General features: G+C 43.7%; 1 long non-coding RNA gene across 1 annotated transcript in view; it reads right to left on the bottom strand.

The window, feature by feature from the left end:
* Nucleotides 1-22,716, bottom strand: part of LOC104993422 — a 28,306-nt gene extending 5,590 nt beyond the window's left edge. The window contains exon 1 of the long non-coding RNA XR_825819.1: nt 22,474-22,716. This is a non-coding gene — a long non-coding RNA (uncharacterized LOC104993422). The remainder of the gene's footprint in view (nt 1-22,473) is intronic.
* Between the last annotated feature and the right edge of the window lie 6 nt (nt 22,717-22,722).

Below are 22,722 nucleotides of genomic sequence, written 5' to 3' on the forward strand. Positions count from 1 at the left end.
TTATTTTTCTGGGCTCCAAAATCACTGCAGATGGTGACTGCAGCCATGAAATTAAAAGACACTTACTCCTTGGAAGGAAAGTTATGACCAACCTAGATAGCATATTCAAAAGCAGAGACATTACTTTGCCAACAAAGGTTCGTGGTTCGTCTAGTCAAGGCTATGGTTTTTCCTGTGGTCATGTATGGATGTGAGAGTTGGACTGTGAAGAAGGCTGAGCGCCGAAGAATTGATGCCTTTGAACTGTGGTGTTGGAGAAGACTCTTGAGAGTCCCTTGGACTACAAGGAGATCCAACCAGTCCATTCTGAAGGAGATCAGCCCTGGGATTTCTTTGGAAGGAATGATGCTAAAGCTGAAACTCCAGTACTTTGGCCACCTCATGTGAAGAGTTGACTCATTAGAAAAGACTCTGATGCTGGGAGGGATTGGGGGCAAGAGGAGAAGGGGACGACAGAGGATGAGATGGCTGGATGGCATCACTGACTCAATGGACATGAGTCTGAGTGAACTCCAGGAGTTGGTGATGGACAGGGAGGCCTGGCGTGCTGCGATTCATGGGGTCGCAAAGAGTCGGACATGACTGAGCGACTGATCTGATCTGATCTGAACAGGACATCAGCTACACATCCTTAGGATTCCAGTTCCGCCTTAGAACCTCAGAACTTCAACTTTCTAACTTTTCTTCAGAGACTCACAGAATGTCCCATGCTGCCTCTCTTCCATCACCACTACCTATATATTAGCTCGTCGCCTCTAATCATGGCCATATTCATGCTGAACTCAAAAAATCACCCAACTGGTAGGCTAGCGCGCCCTCTCCCAGACTTAGCTCCCCTCCGCACGAAGCAATTCCTGTAATACCAGCACCCGCCACTAGGTGCCGTAGGACTCAACATTTAATCTTGGCGCAAACACTGAGCATCCATCCAATGGCACAAAATTTCATGCTTCGTTCTGGAGATATAAAGACAAATCAGACACAAATGGTCCCTCTTTAAAATGTTCAGAGTCCAGGAGGGGTGACATGTCCAGAAATGTAGGAAATTGTAATGTGTGGGTGCTCAGTTACGACCGCACAGACCAGGAAGAGATGATAACTACAATCAGAAGGATGAACAGGAGGAGTCGGGGAGGCAGAAGAGGTCCTTCCAGCCTGGGTCACAACACAGGTATGGACATCTGAAGCCACAGAACTGGCAGACACTCGAAAGGAAAAACAAAAACAAAAACATAACGGTGATGTGATGTCAAGGAGATTAAGTGGGAGTCAGTCAAATGTGGAGACTGAAATCACAGGGATTTGCAACTATCTGAATTCATATGACTTTGCTCACTTGTCTATCAGGGATCACCACTGCTAGAAAGGCAGTTCTGCCTGAGCAGAGTCTTTGTCAGTGGGGTTGACCCCTCTAATTCCTGACATCTAGAAGGTACTTAAATATTTTTAATGAATGACAGCACTGGTAAGATTTCACTAAGATGCAGTATATCCCATCAAGAACACTCATCTGGTTAACAAGCCATTAAAACTGCTCAGCAAAGAAGGTTCTTTATCCACAAAGACCCATGGATGGAATCACACATGAAGACTTTCCCCAAGGTTTATTGATATGCTGCTGCTGCTAAGTCGCTTCAGTCGTGTCCGACTCTGTGTGACCCCATAGACGGCAGCCCACCAGGCTCCCCCGTCCCTGGGATTCTCCAGGTAAGAACACTGGAGTGGGTTGCCATTTCCTTCTCCAATGCATGAAAGTGAAAAGTGAAAGTGAAGTCGCTCAGTCGTGTCTGACTCTTAGCAACCCCATGGACTGCAGCCTACCAGGCTCCTCCATCCATGGGATTTTCCAGGCAAGAGTACTGGAGTGGGGTGCCATTGCCTTCTCCTTATTGATATGGGCCCGCCCTAACTCAGGAATACACTTTTGGAATCCATGCGCAATTTAGATCAGAGGGAATATGTGGGAGGGTAGAAAGTATATGAGGAGAGACCCTGTGAATAATAAAACAACTGAACATCTGTGACTCAAACTCTAACTAGTAAATCTTCTGAAAGTCAGGACTGCAATTCATTCCAAACATACAATGCATTTGTAGCTTCAGTTACAACCAGTGCCAGCTGTTTTCCATTGTACGCTGGCCTCTCTAGAGCAAGCGTGGCCTAGGGGTCAGCAGACAATGATGCTGAGCAGGGCCGGTAGGAAGGACCTCCATGATGTGGGAAAGGGAGGAGCTGTAAAGTCATACCAGGAATTGCGTCTCAGCTCTGGCCACATCAAGGCTGTTGTGTGTGTGGCCTTTGGCAATTGATTCCTTCACCCTACACTTTCGGGTCTTCGCCTGGAAGCAGAGAATCCTGTACTTTGCAGGGGTTGCTATTGAAGAAGGAATAAAACAAGCCACACAAATTTCCTTGGCAAAGAATGAATTGTAGCAACTGACCAGCAGTCTTGTTTTTGACCAGTGCTTGGCCAAGTGAAACTGCCCGACTAATGACACCAGAATCGCTGGAGAAAGCCTTCCCCCACAGCAGGTCCTCGGAGTATCTGAGATGGAGCCACCAGCAGTCTCCCAAGCTTCTCCGGTGATCCTGATGCTCAACTAAACAGCAGACCACTACAGTTATACTGCTGCTGCTGCTGCTGCTGCTAAGTTGCTTCAGTCGTGTCCCACTCTGTGCGACCCCATAGACGGCAGCCCACCAGGCTCCCCTGTCCCTGGGATTCTCTAGGCAAGAACACTGGAGTGGGTTGCCATTTCCTTCTCCAATGCATGAAAGTGAAAAGTGAAAGTGAAGTCGCTCAGTCGTGTCCGTCTCTGTGCGACCCCATAGACGGCAGCCCACCAGGCTCCCCCGTTCCTGGGATTCTCCAGGCAAGAACACTGGAGTGGGGTGCCATTTATACTGCACCACCACTAAAACCAGCATCACAAGCAGCAAGAAGCCTGAAATATGGTGCCCACCACCCCTAAATGCCCAGCCCTCAGAGCCCTATTCAGGGAAAGACCTTGTAGAAGAGGTAATCAAACCCTGCTTGTGATATAGTCTAAATATTTATGCTGCCAAATAAGAACTCCTGTTGATGTTATTTCCTCTCCCCCATATTATATCCAATTCATATTGTTTGCCTCGGCCCATTAAAATCCAATGGATTTCTTTTCTGACATCAGCAATGTTGAGCACTTTAGAGAAAAAAAAAAATTACAAGATGTGTGCTAGCTTGGTAGTACAATCTTGTTTATACAGCTCTAATCTGACTGAGTGGGCAGGAACCTCAAGGGGGAAGAAGGAAGAGCAACAGCTCTTAAGAACAAACAACGCTTTCTGTTACTGCAGAGTCTGCCAACTTGATGTCTCCTATATACTCAGAGTTCAGCTACTCCATGACGGCTTGAGTGTCTGTTTCAAGTAATGCACCAAAGATCTGAAAACAAGGGGCTATAGGCTATAGTTCAACCCTTAGGGGTCAATCTTGCTGGCATGCCAGGTACCCAGGATTTTACTAGGCTGTAGTCACTTGGGACTTCATTTTAAGGAAGTCATTTTAGGGCTTCAGTTAGAACTTAAGGATTCCCAAGAGCTGATTCAAGGACCTGAACAAGATAAGCAGCCTCAGAATCACCAGGTTGGGAGGGGGAGGGGGCCGGGGGAGAGCGGTGATAAAGATACATGTTCCTGGTTCCCATGCTCCAGAAATTCTAATCCTGTAGGCCTAGGACAGTCCCTTTGTTGTTGTTCAGCCGCTAAATTGTGTCCAACTCTTTCTGACCCCAGAGACTGCAGCACACCAGGCTTCCCTGTCCTTCACCATCTCCCAGAGTTTACTGAGTTGGTGATGCTATCTAACCATTTCATCTCTGCTGCGCGCTTCTCCTCTTGCCCTCGATCGTTCCCAGCATCAGGGTCTTTTCCAATGAGTCAGCTGTTTGCATCAGGTGGCCAACACATTGGAGCTTCAGCTTCAGCCTTCCAATGAATATTCAGCGTTGATTTCCTTTAGGATTGACTGCTTTGAGCTTTTTGCAGTCCAAGGGACTCTCTATAGAGTCTTCTCCAGCACTACAACTCAAAGGATGTCCCTGGAGACTTATAAATGAAAACGTCCCTCCGGTGATTTGGAGGCACAGTCAGATTTGGGAACTAGTGACTTAGATCCCATGGAGTCTGCCTTCTCTTCACCTGATTACTCCCATCCTGCCCCGTGCTGCTGACTCGCTGGGCAGCCATGCTAAGGTAGGGCTTCTTTAACTTCCCTTGAATTCTGCCAGAAACTCACTGTGATGGATAAAGCTAGGATCCTGGAGTCAAAGAACTGGCTCTCAGTCCTGGCCACACTGAGCCGAGCAACCATGAACAACGTATTTCTATGCTTATTTAGCCTCGTTGAGCCTTGGTTTCCTCTTCCATGAGATCAGATCAGATCAGTCGCTCAGTCGTGTCCGACTCTTTGCGACCCCATGAATCACAGCACGCCAGGCCTCCCTGTCCATCACCAACTCCCGGAGTTCACTGAGACCCACGTCCATCGAGTCAGCGATGCCATCCAGCCATCTCATCCTCTGTCATCCCCTTCTCCTCTTGCCCCCAATCCCTCCCAGCATCAGAGTCTTCCAATGAGTCAACTCTTCGAGTGAGGTGGCCAAAGTACTGGAGTTTCAGCTTTAGCATCATTCCTTCCAAAGAAATCGCAGGGCTAATCTCACCTGTACCAGTGGGTCTCCACTTTGCCTGCTCATTAGAATCACTTAGGCAATGACTCACAGCAACTCTAACACGTGGATGTTATCACTCCCACGCTACAGATGAGAACACTGAAGCTCAAGAACATAGGCCACTTGCCCAAAGGTAAACAGCCTGTCAGTCAAGAATCTAGAATTTAAATCCCACAGACTTCAAGGCCCACAAACTTTCTCCAACAAGTCAGCTTGGTCTCCAGTGAAATCACTGATACAAAGTATTGAAAACAAAAATTTTTAAATACACAAAATTTCAGTATATACTTAAATATACAGTATTTAGCACACATAGACTAATTACAGCATGCTCAGTAGCAGGTACTTCTGGTACATGATACAACTGGTACATAGCAGGTTCCCAACTAATTAGTGGCTCTTTCTTAATGACATCAGTGAAGCGGATGTCCCCTTATCAACCCTACCTGAAGGCATATACATAAATACAATCCTAAGTTGCTCAGCTGCCTGACAGCCTAAACAAACTAATCAACCAAAGCTGCTTATAAAGAAAAATATTTTTGCATTCCTTATATTAAATACAAGTCCTAAAAAGCTGGGAGGGAGAAGTGGAAAGTTCTTCACAGAGCAGGATGCGCTTGGCCATGTGACATGCCTCTGGTTCTGTTACTACAATCTGTGCTTGGAGTTGAGGGCATCCTCTCTTACCAGGGGCTGTGAACTCCACACAGCTCTGGACAGTGCAGACCCTGCCAATTCTTAGCTGACTCCTCTTGCCTTTTGAACTTTTCTTCTGTTAACAGTATACCCCCTATGTCCTTCCACTCCTCTCTGAACTCGAACCTTCTGTGACCCTCATGGCAACCTGGCTCCCCTCAAAACATCCCCTGCCCTGCACGTAGTGGTCCTCACCCTACCTATCTCAAGACCAGGAAGGAAGGCAAGCATCTTCCTTGTTCTCCACTCTTGCTTCAGTGATTTCCCTCCTGTCGCTCTACCCAAACTTCTCTTGCAACACTCAGACCATCAGCCATACCATTGTTAAGGCGTGAGGCCACCCATCCTCTCCTGTTAAGCCTTTGCATTTCCTGAAGATTCCAGCTTGCAGGTCTCAGAGGTTTTCTCCATCCCTTGGTCAACTCAGCGACTTTAATGTTAGAGCCAGAGCTGGTTTGTCTGCCCTTCTCTTCCCTCATCTGAACTCTTTCCCTTCCTCCTCCTCAGTGACCATCTCACATGGCCACATGCTGAATCTTGCCATCCCTGGTGACTGTAACATTTCAAGTCCCAGTACAAACCAAGAGGGCACCCTCTTCCCACTGCCCCTCTTTTCAGATCACCTACTCTACATTCCCAGCAAACATTCCTCATCCTTAGACATTCCATCCATTTCAACCACACCTTTGGCACCATCCTTACTGCTCCTCACTCTGCCTTCACATTCTTCTCTCCCTGGCTCCAATATTTCACTCACTCGTCATCACTCTCTTGCAAATGGCCTCCACTTCCTCACGTCCCCCTTTCTGTGCCATATTTGCTGACAAAATTCCAACACTGGTGGAACCCAACTCTCCGCCACACAATATCTGAATATCCAAGCTCACATCGGGCAGGTGAACACTGTAAGGTGGGGAGGAAATCACACCACCAGGCTGACAAGCTGCATTTTAGATTCATGAGCACAAAATTTCAATGAGAAGAAAGGAAAGAAGGAAGGGAGGGAGGAAGGAAAAACAAAAAGGAAAAGAAAGCAAGTCAATTCTGCTCACCAAACCTAAAAGGTTTTCCTGCCAAACTTGCCTTCTAAATTGGCTATCTTACAACTTCTCCTTGTTCAAGCTTCATTCATGGTCTCAGTTGATGGGCTCAGTTCGAAATCCACTGAAGAAATGGAAGCCAGCAGAAGGCAAGGCACTTTGCCAACAAAGGTCCATATAGTTAAAGCTATGGTTTCTCCAGTAGTCATGTACGGATGTGAGTTGAACCTTAAAGAAGGCTGAGAGCCGAAGAATTGATGCTTTCAGACTGTGGTGCCAGAGAAGACTCTTGAGAGTCTCTTGGACAGCAAGGAGATCAAACCTGTCAGTCCTAAAGGAGATCAATGCTGAATATTCATTGGATGGACTGATACTGAAGCTGAAGTTCCAATACTCTGGCCACCTGAGGGGACGAGCTGATTCACTGGAAAAAGACCTTGATGCTGGGAAAGATTGAAGGCAGGAGGAGAAGGGGATGACAGAGGATAAGATGGTTGGATGACATCACTGACTCAACGGACATGATGAGTTTGAGCAAACTCTAGGAGACAGTGAAGGACAGAGAAGCCTGGTGTTCTGCAGTCCATGGAGTCACAAAAAGCCGGACATGACTTAGCGACTGAACAACAACAAGAAGGCAAGTCCCTCATCTTGAGACAGCCTCACCTAAGCGACCAAGTTCTTGGTCTTCTTTCCACTGCAATAGAAACGTTGCTGCATTTACTAAAGGGAAGTTGCTCTGCTTTTGCTCTTCACTGGAAGGTGATAGATAGCACATAGCTTCTCAACTACACCCTCTCACCACACTGACAGGCTCCAATATGATAACAGCAGATGACACCTCAAAGACCTCCAAGACACTTACTCTCTGAAGTGTAAGACAACAACATCACTGCTGTTATTCAGTTGCTAAGTTGTGTCCAACGCTTTGCGACCCCATGAACTGCAGCAAGCTAGGCTTCCCTGTCCTTCACTATCTCCTGGAGTTTGTTCAAACTCATGTCCATTGAGTCATAGGGAAATGTTAAGTCAAGAGAAATCAAAAACAAGAAGACCAGGGGAATTTGAAGCTTCTAGCAGCTACAAATACAACAAACATTAAGCATAGCCCAACTCCTGGCCAAGTTAAACAAAACTTCACGGGGAAGGCCTGGTTACCTCAGTGTCTATTACCTGATTCATCATATTCGGCTTTCAAGAAAAAAAAAATCATGATCCATGCTGAAGTAAGCAAAACACTCAATCTAGAGAGACAAGCAGTTGTGAAAACCAGGTATGACACAGAAGTTGATATTATCAGACAAGAAATTTAAAATCACTATGATCAAATATGCTAAAGGTTCTAACAGAAAAATAGATGATAATGAAAGCAGAGAGGTAGAAATGCTTCCAAAAAACCCTTAAAAAGGAAATGCTAAAAGTCAAAACCACTGCAACAAGTGAAGAATGCCTCCAATGGGCTCACGAGTGGACTCTATATGGCCAGGGAAAGATTCAGTGAGCTTGAGGTCAACAGAAACTTCCAAAAGTGGGGGAAAAAACAGGGGGGGAGCGGGAAGAGAAAATTTTAATGGAAGAGAATACACAAAAACTATGGTACACATCAAAAGGTATAAGTATAACTGCAGTACCAGGAGGAAAAAAAAGAGAAAGAAGACATATTTAAAGGGATATTGACAGAATTTTCCAAAGTTAATGATTGACACAAAACGCAGATCCAGAAAGATAAGAGACCAATCAGCACACATTAAAACAGAACAGTACCCCGAGACATACCATATTCACACTGCAGAAGATGAAAGACAAAGGAAAAATCTTGAGAGAAACAAGAATAAAAACCTTAGCTATGGAAAAACAAGGATAAGAATTACATGGGGCCTCTCACCAGAAATCTCACAAACATGAGTGCAACTGAATACTAAAAATATTGGGAGAGAAAAAAACACCAACTTGGAAGTCTACATCTAGTGAAATGATCCTTCAGAAGCGAAGGGAAAATAAACTTTCTCAGACAATAAATACCTAGTGAGTTCATCACTAGCCAACTTGCCGGCAAGAAATGCTAAAAGCTCTTCAGGCAGAGGAAAATGTTATTGGTCAGAAACTTGGATCTACCAAATTAAAGAGCAAGCATCAGGGAAGAAATAAAGGGAAATAAAATCTTGTATTTTATTATTCTTAATTGACCTAGAAGAAGAGAGTAAGACTTTCTAGATTGTGTTTTTTCATTGCCTCTTAGCATGGCTTGTGATTTTTTGTTGAAAGCCAAACACAATGCATCAGGTAACAGGAACTAGGTAACCAGGGCTTCCACATGAGGTTTTTATTTAGTTTGGCCAGAAAAATAAAAAAAAAAACTTTTTTAAAGATTAGCCTATCAGTGCCTAACACAGAGCTCGGGAGTAGCCCCCTCCCCAGACAATCAACTAGTTCAAGGGTCAGCCAATGACGGCCCCTGGGACAAACCTAGCCTTCTGCCTGTTTTCATATGGTCTGTGAGCTAAGAATGGTTTTCACCTTTTCAGATGGTAGAAAAAAGTTAAAAGAAGAAGAATACTTTGTGACACATGAAAACTGCATAAAATCAATATTCTGTGCCATAAACAAAGTTTTACCAACACCCACCTGTTTACTTATTGCCTTGGCTCCTTTCATACTGTAAGGGCGGGGCTGAGAAGTTGTAGCAGAGTTGAAGTGGCCCACAGAGCCCAAAGTATTTACTCTTTGATCCTTCACATAACTTTTTTTCTGTTCCCTGAACAAGCCTGATCACTTCATTTTTCAGAGGCTGGAAGCAAGGCCTGGGAGACAGAATTACACTCGAATGTCACTTTCCTGGTCAGTTAACAGAGCCAGTGTGAAAATGCAAGTCTTCAGATCCAAGTGCCCAAGAGGACTTACATTTTGTAAGTACAGATTTTAAGATCGTAGTGTCTAATACTACTGACTAATACTACTGACTCTAGGGACTGCATAAGTAACATTTTATTATTGTCTTATTTCACATGAAATATAGTGTGACGACCAGAGGAGAAACAGGGGTGACAGAGAAGCTTTGCCAGCTTCTATGCACAAGAAGGGGATGACTGAGAGATGAAGGGGATGACATGTTCCTAGGGCACCAAGAAGAAAAGCACTCCAATTGGCTTCTTTTTTTAGAGGATGTCAGTTTCACTCCTTGGGATTTGGGTCTTTTCTTTCTTCTTTTTTTAATTTTTAGAACAGGTAAAAGTCAGTATCTTTATACTCTAAAACTAGGCAGTTAAATGTGGGGTCCAGGACTTCGCTGATAGTCCAGTGGCTAAGAGTCTGCCTGCCATTGCAGGGAACATGGGTTCAGTCCCTGGTCTGGGAAGAGTCCCTCTGCTACAGAGCAACTAAGCCCAGGCGCCACAACTACAGAAGCCCCAGCCCATAGAGCCCGTCGTCTACAACAAGAGCAGCCACCGCAGGGAGACGCGTGTGGGCCACAGCCAGAGAAAGCCCAAGCATAGCAACAAGACCTAGCACAGGCAAAAGCAAATACATTAAATAAATGTCTTTTTTTTTTTGAAAAATAAGGGATCCATCTCTTTCATGACTCTGCAGTGCATACACGTGGAGTGTACAGACATTTCCCCTTCTGGAGACAGCAAGACTTGACAAAAGAAAGATCTATTCATAAGGCTCATCAGGCAGGAGAAATATAGGTCAAAGAAATAAGAAGATAGATTCCTAAGGGTACGATTTTATTCATATTATGTAGATGGAAGACAAAAATAGTACAATCAGAATGTACCATATCCTACACTAGAGGTCTGTCTTATAGCAGAACATACACACACCCCCCAGAACAACTAGAAAAGTTGGATAAAATTTTGAAAAGAGAGCTCCCAATGCAATGAGGTCATATGGAGAAGAGGGAAGTTTAGAAGGGAGTGGACATTTCTGCAACATTGCTGTAATGTACCTTGTCAAGTCCAACATCCATTCATGAAAATACTCTGAGCAAAATGTAAATGTGAGGAAATTTGCTTAATTTGATAAGGGATATATTAAAAACACATATAGTGACTCTTCAAAAATTTTCCCACCGAGATTAGGAATGAGACAAGGATGCCCACTATGACCACTCCTATTCACCATTATATTAGAGGTCTCAGCCAATGCAACAGACAAGAAAAAGACATAAAAGGCACAAAGACAGCAATTCTGTTTGTTTAGTCACTCAGTCATATCCAACTCTTTTGCAACCCAATGAACTGTGGTCCACCAGGCTCCTCTGTCCATGGGAATTCCCAAGCAAGAATACTCGAGTGGGTTGCCATTGCCTTCTCCAGGGGATCTTCCCCACCCAGGAACTGAACCTGCATCTCCTGCACTGCAGACAGATTCTTTACCACTAAGCCATCTGGGAAGCCAACAATGACTGCAAAACAAAGAGTAAAAACTTTTTGTATGTAATTTAATTATGTATATGGAAAAGTCATAATAATCTACCGATCAGACTTACTAGGATTTACAAGTGAATTTAACAAAATCACTGGATATAAGGTCGATATATAAAAATCAACTGTGTTTCTATATACCCACAACAAATCATCAGAAAAGGATGTTTTTAAAAGATACCATTTAAAACAAACCAGAATTTGTTTTAAAAACCCAAATTGATAAAAACAGATAATCCAACTGAAAAATAGGCAATAAACTTGAAGAGGGACTATAAAAGATTAAATAAAAGTGACCAAAAAAAAAATACTAACAAGGCACATCATTAGTCACCAAGGCAAACTGAGACCACATTGAGACACAACTACCCACCCACCATAATGGCTACAATTTAAAAGTCTGACAGTTCCAAGTGTGGACAAGCATTTGGAGAAATCGAAACACTCCTAAACTAATGATGGAGGCATAAACTGGTACAACCACTTAGAAAATCTCTTTGTAAGGCCCTCCTAAATTTGAATACATGTCCCAGAAATCCAGTCTTAGGAGTGTAACAAACAAAAACCCATTCATACGTGTGCCAAAAAACACACACAAAAAATTACAGAAGCATTATTCACAGTAACCCTAAACTGGAAATGTCCCAAATACACATCAACAGATGAATAAACTGTGAAATGTAACTGAGTGGGTTGCGATACAGCAGTAAAAATAAACTATTGCTACATACCACATCGTGGATGAATCTCTCAAACAGTATTGTGCCTAAGAAGAAACAAAAAGAGTATATACATATAATTCCATATGTATTTCACATATTTCAAATATGAGAAAGATATGGTGTTAGAAATCAGGTTAGTGGTCACCACTGGGGAAAGAGAACATGTAGTACCACTGGGAGGGTGCAAGAGGTAGTTTTGGGGGCAATGGTAATATTCTCCCTCTTAACCTGGGAGTGACAATATAGATGTATTTACTCTTTGAAAATTCACTGAGAAATGAGTTGTGTACTTTTCGAGGAAGAACACAAATATTCTTGGAAAAGGATATAGCCTCTCTGATTCTCAAGGTAGCACTCACATCATCTAAAGCAATGCAAAAAGTGACGACATTGCAGAGATATGGTTGCAGGGATGCTGGAGGAGCTAGAGGTTGTATCTGCCACGACTATATACATACTCAATTACTCTGTGTGTAGGCACAGACCAGGAGCAACAATCACAGAACTAGAGAAGTGATACAGAAGTGAAGCAAGATTAGAAACACACTACTTAAGGAATGCTTCACATTACCCAAAGACTTTATTTTGGATAACGAAAGTCTTCCAACTCTTACAAAATATCTCAGAACTTCCAAAGAGTGGTTGAAATACTCTGCACTTGTTCTTAATAACTTTCTGAAAGTGAAAGTCGCTCAGTCGTGTCCTATTTTTTGCGACCCCATGGACTATACAGTCCATGGAATTCTCCAGGCCAGAATACTGGAGTTGGGTATAGCCCAACTTCTCCAGGGGATCTTCCCAACCCAGGGATCGAACCCAGGTCTCCCCGCACTACAGGCAGATTCTTTACCAGCTGAGCCACAAGAGAAGCCCAAGAACACTGGAGTGGGTAGCCTATCCCTTCCCCAGTGGATCTTCCTGACCCAGGAATCAAACTGGGGTCTCCTGCATTGCAGGCGGATTCTTTACCAACTGAGCTTTCAGGGAAGCCCATTACTCCCCAGCAAATATATCCAAAGTCTTTCAGCCAGTTTAGAAGTTTGAGGTAGATACTGTATTTTTTGCCCAGTATATATACATATATATGTGTGTGTGTGTGTGTGTGTGTGTGTATAAAATTTACTTCTTCTGTCGGAGAAAGATGGGCCCGTGAACTGTCCTCAGCAAAGTATGCCATACCACAGGGCACACTCATTGGAGCAAGACAGACATGTGAGTCTAATCAGGACCAATCAGGATCCTTCTCTGAGGGGTGAGATAAGAACACTGGAAGAAAGAAGGCCCCTTCCCCATGAGGGATTAGTCCTGGATCTAGCCATGCCTGAATTCCAAGATTTACTAGTCCGAGTAATTCCTTTTTGCTTCAGTTGGTTTGAATTTTGTTTCAGTGCAGTTGTTTTTTGTCTACATCCAAGAGAACTCTGAATCATCATTATCACTGTTACCTTTATTATATATTATTATTACATACATGTGGCATTCAATTCCTTCAATAGACTGGCCCCAATTTTCACTTCTTGTCTTGTCAGTCACTATTTCTCCATGTATAACCAACAATATGAATAATTTCAACCACAGGAAACTTTCCTCAACCAAGAATTCTCAATAAGCAAAGTTCAACTTAAAAAAAAGCCTACTTCCAAATAACACTTCTGATAGTCAACTGGTCATTCCCGTTAAGGACAATTAGAAAATATAAGAAACTGGGGATTAGAAATGGATTTTTTTAAGTGGGGGAGTATGGCAGATGGCAGGCTGGGTAAGTGGTTTTTGCAGAGAAGCTTTTGAAAGCTAAAGGAAGCCAAAGAAGGGAAAACCTAGAATCGACAGCATATGCTTTGGCATAAAGCTAAACACCCTATGTGTTAGGGTGAGACATCTGAGAACTTCCTAACTGGTCATGCCAAGCAAGTTAAATGAAGTTTATCCCAAGATGTATCCACTCTCCCCTTGAGCCACAGGACGATCCGGGAGCCAGTGGTCACTCTCTCAGTCCGAAAGTCAAAAAGGCATTGAACATTTGGAAAGTGAGCCTGACACAGTGGGTAGAAATGCCCATTTGCATGGAAGCTGTGCATTGACTGTAATAAAGCAAACCCATTTTCTGTCGTTTCACTGCAGGGGACCAAACTCCTTGATAACAGTGAGAAGTAACTAGAAATTCATTGTGACATATCCTCCATTACCAACATCAGGTGAGGAAAATGTCACTCAGTCTGCCTTGCTTTCTCATTTTACCTGCAGTAAACATAAATAGTCAACAATTTTCCTTACAACCTAAATTACCTTTCCCTGTTTCCCCTTATGTTCTAAGCTCATCTACCCAGACTGAAAGTACCTGACTCAAAAGAGAGGTATTAAAAATCCTTTGCACACTATGTCACCTCTAATCTTTTACTTACACTGAACTGCCTGAAGCACACTTTGGCCACCTGCGTCTCCTGCTGCATCTCTGCAGGCCCCCAACCCGTTGGTCCTCCAACACCCAGCTCATCCACTCAGCCTCTTCAGTGAAGTCTCCCTCCCCCATTCCATGTAAGCGTGCCTGTCTTACCACATCCTGTTAATCCATCTTTTTCCCCCTCAACAGAATTTAAAACTTCCTAAACACCAGAGCCACATCTGATTAATCATCATCTACAAAAGGGCCTTCAGTAGTGGGACCGCTGACACGATGAACAAGCAAGACAAGGAGCAGAGAAGAACACCAGAGACTTTAGATCAACAGTGACTTAGGATAGGGACCTGTATCCTCCCCCAGCCCCCAACTAAGAATTGACTAAACCTCAGATTTCCAGGAATACTCTCCCTTTCAAGAATGCCCTCAAAGCAATCATAATTTTTCAACCCTGTTCTGCACCTGGGGAGAACACAGATCAGTAGCATTAAGTGGTTTTGTCTAATGTCACCAGCAGTCAAGCCCCTAAACTACCTGCCATTCTGAAAGTTAAAGTGCCTTCCCTTAAAAAAAAAAAAAAAAACTCAAATATAATCAATAAATGTATTCTTTGTGAATGCATCCTTTCTATTTTGACCAGCTGCTGAATCAGTCTTTGTTTTAGGATGTATGGTCAGCAAAATAATATAATGGCAGCTTCCTGTTCGGTTTGGAATCTAAATACTGTTAACACTTACGTAGTGGCTTCAGAGAAAGATATATAGGATATTTAAGTTGTTGTCTTTCTTCTACAGAGGTCATAAGCAGAAGGAAAAAAAAAAAAAAAAACAACCGCCAGCTCAAACAAGTGTTCTATTTGGATTGGGCAGTGTAGATCCCTATAATATTTTTCTAACTGGAATTAGTTGCCAATGACTAAAACTGGATGAAACAAATGGATGACAACAGCTTTCTGAGCAGCACACACCCTTTGCTTTAACACAGTCCTCACCTACCCTAACACTTCTCGACCCTGAGGTCTAGCACCAGATGCCATTCATCATCACACATGGATGGCTGTTGGGCTTTTAAAAAAAGCAAAATTGTTTTCTGGCTCCTATCTCTCTTTCAAAAATGTGGCAGAGGGCCCCTGGTTTCAAGAAAACTGAGGATAAGTACATTTCTTTCTGGGAGTAAAAACTTTCTACATGTTTCACACATAAAGCATGATTTGGATGGGTCAAAAAATGCAACAACTTAAGCTAACGTGAAAGAAACCCCACTTGTTTCATTCATCTGCTTTACCTAACTGGCTCTGTGTTTGAGTTTGCAACCCGTTTTCTAAGGCTTTTTCCTCCCTTCATTCATTCTACAATCAGCTCTCAAGCAATTACTATAAACCAGAATCTGACAAATGGTGAAGCAACAAGAGGGAATAAAACAGAGTTCTTGCTCTCAGGGAGTGGACATTTTAGTGGACGGAGACAGACAATATACAAATGAAAAACATATAGTGCAATGTCATGGTGATAAAGCTGAAGATAAGGCAATAAAGAGCACTGCAGGGAAGCAGGAGTTTTATTTTAGCTACGATGGTCTGGGAGGACATGATAATGAAGATTTTACAATATTAGCTCTTACTCTGAAAGCAAACAATAATTGGCTTAACAATTGGTTTAATTATTATTATTAATACCTCTTACCTGAAAAGCTTGCTGTTATCCCCTCTGTTCACCTATGACATTTTTGCCTCTCTCCCAAAGCCTCTCTTCCAGGTCTGATTATACAGTGTTCTCTCTGAACTAAACGGTACTTACTGGCTTCATCGTCTACTTGCTACATAATCTGACATGAAATTCTATGCATTACGCTCCTAAATCATCAATTAACATCTTTTATTGTTTATTTTCTATTCATTTCTATTTCTCTCCAAAAGAACTGAACTGATCTCAAGGGAAGGGTCTCTGTTTATCCCTGACCTAGTGATATATCCGCAAGACTCGGGATTTGGGGTCAGAAAAGATCTGGATTTAAATCTTGGTTTTTAATAACTCAATACCTATCTGACCAAGGGCAAGTGGCTGAACCACTTCTTCAACTTCAGTTTCTTCATCTGTAAAATGGGAGTGATACCACCTAATTCTTATCAAAAACTTTGCTCTCCAATGGCTTTACAGGTTCAGTTCAGTTCAGTTGCTCAGTTGTGTCTGACTCTTCGCAACCTCATGGACCACAGCACGCCAGGCCTTCCCGTCCATCACCAACTCCCAGAGTTTACTCAAACTCATCTCCACTGAGTCGGTGGTGCCATCCAACCATCTCATCCTCTGTAGTCCCCTTCTTTAATGTACTGACAGTTATAAGGTCAGTGCCTGCCATACGACAGCTCCACAGCTTTGTAGGCTGGGCAACTTTGGGCTTAGGAATCCAATTTCTCTCAAGCATATCCTGTGTCTTGCCTTGCAGTGGGGCAAGAAAAAGCCAGTGGGAGAGACAAACATGGATGTACAATTGCAAACTAGGTTGGAGGACCTCACTATATTGTGGCTCTCAGGTGAATCTAGCCAGGCAGAATCAAGCAAGCAATAAGAATAAGGATCATAACCACTTGTACCTTGCATCTTCTCTGTAACTGCCCATGCACCCGCACCCAAACCAGTCCATGCACCCACCCTTGAAAAGGTCTCTGCCCCCACACCAGGTCCAGTCTACACTGCACTACTATTAGTCCATCCTGCCTTCCAGTTTCACCGTCCTGCCCCCCTACAGACCTGTCACTCTGCAGGTCAACAATTCAGCAAATATTTACCAAACCCCTACCATGCACAGGTGCTGTGAGAGATACCAAGGAAATAGAGGAAAACAGCACACGGCCTCGTCTGGCACAAGAGATATCAATGCAGCTGCAGCCCCTGTGTTTCATTTCTCTTCCTGCTGGTGACCAGTGACCTTTAGGCTCAAGGAAATCTTTGGCTGCCACAGGGAAGGCCATCCTCCACTCCACATTTCCCCTGAATGTTTGGGCCACATCCTCCAGGGTCAGAATCACAGAGCAGCATTCTCTGAGGCAGGGGTAGGGAACCTCCAGGATCTAATGCCTGATGATCTGCAGTGAAACTGATTTAATAATAATAGAAAAAGTGCACAATAAATGTAACAAGCTTGAATCATCCCCAAACCATCTCCCTACCTCCAGTCTATGGAAAAATTGTCTTCCACAAAACTGGTCCCTGGTGCCAAAAAAAGTTGGGGACTGCTGCTCCAAAGAACTCAGAAGTTCCTCCAATACTCGGCTGATAGAGCAGGTCCACAGGAACAGAAGAGTCGGAAACCATTGCCCTGAAATACCAATTTCCCACCAGACTCCCACGGGAGGAGGTCATGTAGAGGCCGTGGCTTCCAGTTGACCTGCAAGCTGAATGGGCACTTGGAGGCTTCTCACCCCTCCTTGTGCCTGGAATGTACACTCTGCCCACCCTCCCCTAGGGAGCCATTTGCAAGGACCATAACCTTGAGACAGTAAGTTGCTGAGACCGTCTGGACTAAAGATGTGACTGATCCCAGTTAGAGCCTCAAAACAGAAACATAGGCCTGAAAAAAACATAATTTTGAAGGTACTGGCGGGTGGGTGCAAGGAGCTACCCCTCTTGCAGTGTCTAAGACAAGCCTCTTATGTAAGTTCCCTTGCTTATTACATTTGCCGCCTACCAATCTGCTGCGTTTTCCTCTTTTCCTCCATCTCCGTGTCCTCCGTGTCTGGGGGCTGGTTTCAGATCTCGCCTAGGGAACACCCAGGGTTGTGAATAACTCATTATCAAAATTATCAGAAACCAACAACTATGACGTAACAGGGCCCATCTTCTCCAGCTACTGGGCCTCCTCTGCCCAGGATCCTATTTTTCTCATCACAACCACACATATTCAAGGGGTATATTCTTTATTTTTATTTTACAGACGAGGACACAATGAACGGGGTGTGAAAAGCCTGTTGTGCTACTTGAAGAGCTATGGATCGTAGCTCTGTGTGAGCTCAGGGCTGGCCTATATCGAGAGCAACACAGGCATCTGGGGACCTCCAAGAGCTGCCACCGCCGGTCCAGGTTCACACAGGACACTCTCATCTCAGGATGCTCTCCTGGAAGTGTGTGTCTCCCTGCCCCCCACCCCCGTGCAAGAAAATAGCCTCCAGGGTAGGGCAGATAGCAGTGGACAAGGGAGTTTTTTGTGCCAAAAGTGATTTTTTTCCTTTAATGGTTTTACCAAAGTATTTCAAAAGCTTGAACAGCTGTCTCCACCACAACTCACTTGAAAAGCCTCACTCACAGGAACACCTGCTCTGTCTGTATTTCACTATTGACATATTTTTCCATTTCCATCCTTAAAAATGGGTGTCCTCTGCACCCTATGTTTCTAACATGGAAGTAGAAGAAAAGGATACATTTATTTTACCCACAAAGTAGCCACAAGGAAGATCAACAAGTTCTGACTGGGATGGTTCATCCAGCTGGAACCTCCTAGCTAATAAACGCATTCTCACCACCCTTCTCTCTTGTTTCCTCGGTCATAAGAGGGAGACCTACGTGGTCGGAGACTGGTTAAAATGAGCTAAGGAGTGGAGGTCTGCCTTTTGGGGGGTGAGGGGTGGAGTCTGGACCACTGCTTGCTTTAGCCACTGCCTTGGTACTTGGGATAATTAATAGTGAACTTCCTTCCCCTTACTGGAATCTGAATGTGGTAGAAAATGAATTGCCTTTTACAGGTCTCAGGGAGGCAGCCATGAAGCACTGGAGGAGCTTTGTGGTTTCTCAAGCAGGTACTCTGAGTTGTTACTTAATGTAACTCATTAGGTTTAATGTGCATTTTAATTGCCTACTAGTGAACAGTTTTTGCTCTCCCTGCACTTGGAAGATCGGGGTTTCATGACTTATTATTATTCTTATTACAGATTTAATGGTTCCAAATGATGGGTGATGAGCTCTTTTATCTAGACTGCTTCAGAAAGTTGTTTCCCCAAGCAGAAAACTGATAAGAGAATTCAACAATGTTTACTAGGCACCTACCGGCAGGTACATTCCTAGGCATGGGGCAGATGGATGCAAAGACAGCTGCAACAGTGTTTCGCCCCCAAGGAGCTTACTATCTGGTTCTCAGGGTGGTCCAGCAGAATCAGCATCATCTGCAGATCATCCTGTTAGAGATGTAAATTCTCAGGCCTCACCCCAGACCAACCAAGTCCAAAACTCAAGGGGTGATCCTAGCCATCCGCATTTGAAAAAGCCGGCTTCAAACAAAGATCACCCTCATCAAACGTCAAACTGACAAATACGGGGTTAGCTTATTGAGCTAAATCTGAAAGTGTCATTTGTCCTCTAAGGAAACAGGCCCAGAGGCCAAAAGTCACATGAGTTGGTGGAGGAGTTGAAACCAGAACTCAGGTCTCCCACCACCAACCTTACCCCCACTCTGCATGGCCAATGCTCTATTTCTTTTCTGATACTTTAAACCCTAAATCTCATAGGAAGTATTGCCAATCGAAGATGCAAACCTTGGTTTTCAAAGACGACAGAAAAAAGAGAAACTACTCTTTTTTAAAATAAGTGAAGTGAACTCGCTCAGTCGTGTCCGACTCTTTGTGACCCCATGGACTGTAGCCTATCAGGCTCCTCCGCCCATGGGATTTTCCAGGCAAGAATACTGGAGTGGGTTGCCATTTCCTTCTCCAGGGATCTTCCCCACCCAGGGATCGAACCCGGGTCTCCTGCATTGTAGGCAGACACTTTTACCGTCTGAGCCACCAGGGAAGCCAATTTCCTCCTTTTTAAAATAAAGACAATAACAAAAATTAAAACCTGATCTATCAAAGCCATCTATCAAACTAGTAGTAATCTCCCAAACCTCTAACACACATCCAAGTTTCATTTACAATTTACAAATGGGGGCGGGAGAATAGAAGAACGGTAAAAATTCAAGGAATAATGTGATCAGAATATGATCAGAATATAGCCTACAGGAACATAACAGTATGCCGAAATGTCAACAGTGGTTCACCTTTTGTGGGAGAATTACAAATGATCTTTTATGGGTGTGTATTTTTCTGAAATTTTCCCAATGGTTATTTCTTTTGTAATCAAGAAAAAAGTAAAACTGTTTTTTTTTTAAATGTTACATCCATATCACTCAACATGAAGGTTTATTTTATAATTCTATTTCTTTCCATACAGCAGGATAGCGTGTGTGTAGTAATTATTTATATCATGCCATATGTTACAATGAAGATGAAATTCTGTAAATACATTCCTTCCAGCTGGCACTGAAAATGAAGAGGTTAAATGCTTCCCTAGGTTCAAAGCACTATGAATTAAGACAAGCTGACTGTACAGCTAAAGGAAAAACTAATCCCAGTACTGAGATCTCTGAGAGCATCTCTTTTGAAAAATGTTGATGTGACACATAGCTCCTTACTCATATCTCCCTGATGTTTAACCCCTGGCACAACACAGAAGGTCTGGCAATTCCTGGCAAAGTCTTGGGAGTTCTGGGGATAAAATGCATGGGAGAATACCAGAGAAATAAGAAGGAGAATGAACCTACGGTCACGTCAAATTCTGTCCTTGTGGACACTAAGACATTCAAAATTACTGGCACATTTCATTGCCCAAAATATCCTTTAAATTTCTTCTTTTCTTTCTCAAGAAATGTTTGCTCAGTTTAAAAAAAAAACAAAACTATGTTGGCTATCTCATTCCATAAATCATAAATTAACAAAATAAGGGCTGTCTCATTTAAAGAGACATTTCTGCCACAAAAGCATTGTTATAAAGTTTCACTCGATAAGACAAATTTGTTGCTGGAAGAAGATCTAGCATTGTTTCACTAAAACTCTCAGCAATATAAATTCAGTGCGTGTTAATTAAAGTTTCTTAAAGGAGACAGGAAAGTGAAGTTAAGAACAAATGTAATTATTATGGAAAAGGAAACACCGGTGGCTACCTAGTTCATCCAAATACCTCACCACAGCTGACATTTCTGGAACTTACACTTTCAGGAAAGGACAAATTATTTAGGCTATATATACATATATGTAGTAATATGCCAACATTTACAGTACATAAGATCACCATATCTGCACAACATTTCTGCTTAGTATTGGAGAACTCAGAACAGATTTACCATCTTGGTTTTCACTGTTCAGCATGTGAGCCTTTGCTTACAAGGACCCTCTGAAGAATCTCCAATTTCCCTCAGTTCTCTGCTTGCTTTCCCCACCCATTGCAAAAACAACAAATTAATAAAGAAGCAAGACTATAATGACTATACCGCTCAGAGAAAGTTTCCCACCAACCTCCCCAGTGCCAACTCCATATAATTACTTATCTGCCTGTGAAAAGTGATCTAGAAAAGCCTTACCTATTAAGTCAAATCTGACAGTTTCCTTTCAGGCTAGCTTTTTTTTTTTTTTGACAACACACACAAACTTGTAGCTCAGTCTCTAACTCCATCCCTCCATCCCGACACTTATAAGCCCAGTTTTTATTCTTCCATCTCTCATCACCCTCTGCTAAGAAAAAGGTCCAATATTAGGTTTTACCTAGGAGTGCTTATTTTTGCAGTTTTACTCTGGGACCGCTAAAAGGTATTGATCAGAAACTACCTGCAGATCCAGCTGCTGAGCATTGATAAATGCTGAGGGAACAATTTCAGGCCAAGAACAAGACCCAAAATATCTTCAATTTGTAGCGCAGAAATGCCACTCCTCGAAACAATAGACAAAGAAACAACGTTCCTATTCCATCAAATTAAATAATAATAATAATAAAATTCAGCAGCTTCCATTCTGAACAAAATTAAATGTTCTGGGTCACTGTCCTTTCGTCTCTCTGGGCCACTTCTTACGCAGCCTGGCAGTGACTGTAAACACGATCCCCTCACGCAACCCGAGTTGCCATCCTCACGGAGCAAATTATCCACGCGGCCCCTCCTGCCGCAGTCCCCAAACCAGCCAACCTCACCACCCATCCCTCCTCCACACCTCGCCGCCCGCTTTCTTTTCTTCCAACCCACAAATGGGTGCGCTTATCCAGAGAAAAAGTTAATGAACGACTGCTTTTGAGGTAAAGCTGCCCCACCTGAGATCGCGGAATTAGAAGGCTGGAAGTCCCTAAAAGCACGTACCCTCTACAAGCTCGCCCCGGCCGGTGAGTGCCTCACACCCAGAAACCCAGGAACAGGATTTCTGTGCAGACCTGCACCCACCCCACACAACTCCACACGCCAGCTTGCCTAACCACTTATGTAAGCTCGTGCCTCTACAGTCCCAAACTGCACACACACACACACACCCCAGCACCTGTCACGCATCTGAAATGGACAAGCATCCACACTCGGGAGACGAAATGAAAACACACAGGAGCCGGAGGGGTGGAGGGCATCGCGTTGGAAAACATCTTTTTCCCCCGTTTGTGTCTTGCCCCTTTTTTTTGTCACAACTACAATTACCTTAGCAACCAAAGAATTTCCTTGACTCCCACTCCGGCTTCAGAAATTTCTCCTAACGCCAAGCGTGCGCCAGGTTCATGGTAAAGCTAGAGGAGCCCAGGAATCGAGGGGTCGGCAGCCTCTTGGGGGCAGAGGGGACGTCTGGGTCCGTCTGGGTGCGTCTCCGCGCGGCTCTCCCACGTCTCGCCGGTCCTTCTGAGTTTCCGCGGTGGCGAGCGCCGGGGCTCAGCGAGCAGAAAGCGAAGCCCG

This window comes from Bison bison, unplaced genomic scaffold (assembly GCF_000754665.1).
Source record: "Bison bison bison isolate TAMUID 2011002044 unplaced genomic scaffold, Bison_UMD1.0 scf7180017864239, whole genome shotgun sequence".
Lineage (NCBI taxonomy): Eukaryota > Metazoa > Chordata > Mammalia > Artiodactyla > Bovidae > Bison > Bison bison.